The sequence below is a fragment of the Phalaenopsis equestris genome, unplaced genomic scaffold (assembly GCF_001263595.1).
Source record: "Phalaenopsis equestris unplaced genomic scaffold, ASM126359v1 Scaffold000773, whole genome shotgun sequence".
NCBI lineage: Eukaryota > Viridiplantae > Streptophyta > Magnoliopsida > Asparagales > Orchidaceae > Phalaenopsis > Phalaenopsis equestris.
The window spans coordinates 216,888-221,878 of record NW_018165213.1 but is presented as its reverse complement, the minus strand read 5'-3'; the positions used below and the strand labels follow the sequence as shown (position 1 = coordinate 221,878).

At 31.1% G+C, this 4,991-nt stretch overlaps 1 protein-coding gene across 1 annotated transcript in view; it reads right to left on the bottom strand.

Moving 5' to 3' along the window:
* The window catches only part of LOC110031129 (PI-PLC X domain-containing protein At5g67130-like), a 23,025-nt gene that overhangs the window by 5,938 nt on the left and 12,096 nt on the right, over positions 1-4,991 (bottom strand). The gene's annotated exons all lie outside the window — the stretch shown is intronic.

The window sequence follows — 4,991 nt, the reverse complement described above, 5'->3', positions numbered from 1 at the left end:
TAGCTTGGGGTTTTAATGTTTACAAATTTATTAAATAAAGTGATTTTATTTATAAAAGAACAAAGCAACCAAAAAGGTGTCGAGGTAAAAGCATATTTATTCCTATTCATATAATAAGTATAACCATATGTATGTGCAATATTCCAATAAAACTACTGTATTGCAAATTTTTTTAAGTGTCTGTTGCCTTTGATTAAGAAACTGTGAGAGGCATGCCTGTAAATATGATAATTTCATAATAACCAAAGAAAAATACATGTAAAAACAAAGTGATTTTATTTATAAAAAAACAAAGCAACCAAAAAGGTGTTGAGGTAAAAGCATATTTATTCATATTCATATAATAAATATAACCATATGTATGTGCAATTTCATAATAACCAAAGAAAAATACATGTAAAAATGAAAGAAAAGTAAATAAAAATGACCACTGGAGAAAGAATTGAAGTTTGGATTAAAGTTTGCTAGAACAATCATATGTACTATAAGATTAAAACCAAATTAAATATACATAAGAAAGATATATTAGATAATTGAAAAGAAAACCCAATATCAAGTTATATGAAATAACATCGGTCCATATGTATTCCTAAAACAATCAAATGTTTTACCTTTCTTTTTTGTTCCATTTATGTGGCAATGTGATATTAGATTTTTTTAAGAAATGGTTCCACTTAGTGGTGGGATTAGCAAGGATGCTTTTATAACACATTGAATGGTAGATTAGCATAACAACTTTTTTGTAGAATATTTCAAATGAAGTAGCATATTCAATATTTGTTGATCAAATGACATTGTTCAAAATAGTGTGCATTATATCATTTGGAGTGAAAAAAAAATCTATTTTACCTTTTTTTGACCCATGAGATTGGCAAGACAGAATTTCCAAGCAATCCAATTATATCCTCTTGAACATCCAATTCACTTGTTATGGCTAGTTCAAGAGTCAAAGCAAAATTTTGTCATGCAAAATGAACTAAATGGATGAATTTAACAGCTACAATATCATCATACATGAAAAGAATCCAAATCCAATGAACCTATAGTCAAATAAATAAGCTATAACATTTAAACCAATGTTCATAATATACTGATGGCTCTGTTGATCAACTTATATCCAATCTCCCTATCTCCTCACTTTAAACTTGCATTTTGACATGACAGGTATTGCCTTATTCTTTGAAACATTGATAGCAAAGACTTCGGGTTTTGAAATTTAAGAAAATGCACATTAACTTCATTCCACTTCCAACATGCTAACTTGTACCCACAAAGTATGATCCTCACACGTGAAGTACTATAGAGTGATGGAATTTTTGTTATAACAAAATGTTTTTAATATAAATGTCAAACTAATTCTCAAGGCCTCACTACAGAATCAACATCAATATCAATTATTCAAGACAAGATAAAAGGGCTCATATATCATTGTTAAGAAAGCAACAATAAATAGCCATAAATGGATTTTTGAAAATAAAAAACTACTAAAAAAATATAAGGGCAATTACACACAGACCACCCTAAACTTGCTAATTACAAATCAACCATCCTCTTTCATCCATTTTTCAAATTCTCAATCAAATATCAAAATTCATGGTAAAACCCCAACTTATACTTTTAATTTGTATGAAATTCTCAAAAGTTTTATTGTAGCATGCATAAATAAATCGAGTTGGTAGTTCAAAAAAATCACCTTGGTGGTCAATTTGTAAGCATCAATGTTTCGGGTGGTCAGTATGTACGTATCCCTAAAACATTAAGCTTAGAATTCAAAATTTTACCACAAATATTTTAAATTTTAAACAATTTATTACTTTATTATTTTCACAAATAAATACTTTATATATATATTTTTTTTATACTTTAAAAACTTCAAGCTTGATTTAAAAGTATGGAGGCGTGGCACTCCATCAAGGAAAGCTAATTGGGGTGGCTCAATTCCACCTTTCTTGCTCAATTCACCTTTCTTGCACCTTATTGATCTCTCTCCCAATTTTTCTTAAGCATATTTTTCCCCATATTCCACGTATCAATCTATAGTATTTTCTCAAATTTAAGCCCTAAGAAAATTTTAAACCCCTTCTTAAGGCTATCAGCCAAACTAAAAAGACTCTTAACCTACTTTTCTATCCTCTCTCCTAATAACCCCTTAAAAATCTTGTTATTTCATTATCTACTCTAAATTTAATCTTCAAACATTTCCCTAACATTCTAAAACATTCTATCTCCTTCACACCCCTTTAAACCTCTATAACAAGAACTACAAATTGTATCTAACGATATTACTAACATTTCCAAGTAGTTTCATGCTTTGGATCCTTTGAAATAAAAATTCTTGATCCAAATCTCCAAAGGCAGCTCTATGATTGGCCATGACATAGACCCCTGGATGACTCCTTCCTCTTGGCTACTACCTTCAATAAAACCATTCCAGGAACTCAAGAGCATTCTTTGCATAATTAGCTTTCACACCATAGCACGTGAAGGCCTTGGATCATCCTCCTAAAATTGCATCAGCGTTAGTATGGAGCTTCAACCAACAGTGCTTGTAATTAGTAGATCTATTATTTACAAAGGGGTAATTTTTGACATTAGAGGTTGTTAATTTCTTTTGTTATGATAAAAAAATTATAGGTTATTGAATTTATATAGGAAGCCTACGATATTAGGTATCAAGTTGTAATTAGTTACTTCAAAAGAGCCTAGCCTACAGTTTATGTGAGAACTTATTATATATTAATTAAATCCTAAGGGATTTCTCCAAAGACAAAGTAGAAACCTACCTTGAGTGCAAACTCTCATATGTAAATTAACTTTTTTACTTTGAACAAGCAATTCAATGTAGGAAACATACTACAAAAAATTTATGTCGTATGCTTGCCTAAAAACTAGAGCAAAGGCTTTACAAATTAGAAATGCATGCATGACACATCTCATTGCATAAAGAGATCATTGAATATAATTAAAAAAAATAGTCAATCTTTGAGAAAGGGGCAAATTTTTTGTCTAGATCATGTGAAGCTTGTACTTAAACAAAATGCTACCCAAGTAATGAAGTAAGCTAAAGGTATAAATAGGATTTTAGAAGCAATAGATATTAGGATCCATAAGAGTATTTTGAGTCACTAAGAACTTATGGAAGAGAGTAGAGCCTAATTTAATGAGAGTAGTGATCAAAGTCAAGAGCTGCAAAAACTAAAAAGCTATTTTGGTGGCAAAAATACAAAAGCTAGCCCTTAGAAATCCCTTCCCAACTTCTGCAAATGCATAACCCATGAGTCATAATTTAAAGGATGATGAGATCAACTCAAATGCTAAAGAAAATCAGCCCTTTAGGAGGCCACTTTTCAAAGGAATGGGAGTAAATGGGACAACAAAAGATAGATACACTTCATAGTATAACAAATCATTTTGAAAACTTAGAGGAACCCTCTAGTGATGGAGTGTATGATTCTAATAAATTTTTCAATTAGAAAGTGTAAATTGATGAGTGCTTCGAATAATATAGATTGGTAGGTTATTAATAGATTATTTTTTGCTAAAATGAAGCTCACTAGATATATTATTGAATCCTGATCTATTCATAGGTTATACTATAGTCCTAATAAGCCAAAGGAAGCACAAAATTATAAGAGAGATATAGATAGAAAGAAGAAAGTCCGTCAAATAAGCATAAAATTACAAAATCTATGACTTAATAGAACTCAAACTCAAATCATTGGCTCTTCCCAAAATCCTCTAATTGAAGATAAGAAACTAGGGTCTTAATATTATTGAGAAAGCTATGGAATGAGCTCTATGGATAATAAATATAAAAAAATAGTACAAAAGGTAATGTACCCTTAATATGGACTTCAACTCGAACCAAAATTAAGAAAAATAATTGGTTGTTAGGAGTAATTGCCTTTTATGTGTAATCGATTGCCAGTTGTGGGAGTCACTAGCTCCTTTTGAAGCATTGGCAGAGTGCTTTCCCTATATGCAACGGGTTATCTAGGTTGTTCTGATCAAATGAGTCTATAGCATCACTGAAATGAGTAATCCTTCAACTTTTATAAAATTTTTATAATTAGATTAGCATGCGGGACTTCCTCATTCCCAGTAAGTTGATGCCTTGAATTTAGTTGTGTGAGCTACTCCAAGATTCTGTAGGTGAGTTTGTCGGTAAACTTGGTTTGGCTAAGTTCATACTACTCCCTATCCTGGTGAGTTCCCTTGGACTCAACTAGACAATTTTTTTTATAGTTCTCTTTTTCGATAGATCTATGCATAATATATATATTTAGTTCTTCAATTCTCTTATATTTTTAAAAGGTATTTATAAAAGGAAGAAAAGAATGAGATAAATTGTACTACTCATTTTAAGAATTAGCCTAATGCCTTGCTCATTTGTTTGGACGAGTAAAACTCTTCTTTGAGCTAACTTCATTGATTATTTGCACTTCAAAGAACTCAATACAGTTGTAGTTAGCATTTAACTAATGTGATAGAGTAGACGAGAGAATTTAAGGATTATAGAATTCAACTTTTTATCATTTTATCAATATTAGTATGATTTATTTCCATAAAATACCTTGTTCCATCTGTAGAGAAAGTTTCAAGAGTTCCTTAGATTTTCTTTCCCTTCATTTTCAACCATATGCACTCAACAACCTAGAAAAATGGAAGCCAGCAATTTTAATGTCATTGATGAGGCTGTCATGGCTGAGAAGATGAGAGGCTTGAATAGTGCAAATAAGTGGAAGAAGGTGAGGGTCAAGCTTAAGCTGTTGGGCAAGAAATTTATGGTAGTAAATCCATTCATGGAGACAACTTGCCCTCATTATCAACGCCCCTTCTTGAATCTGATGCTGAGAGACAAATTGAATTTTTCAACTCGAGTAACTTAATTTTGTTTTCGTGCAAGTATTATAATCGTGCAATCTCATTTCCAGGCGCCTCTGACAACTATGGTGATTAGGGAGGAGGGAGTCCCTTTCTGTAAAAAAAAA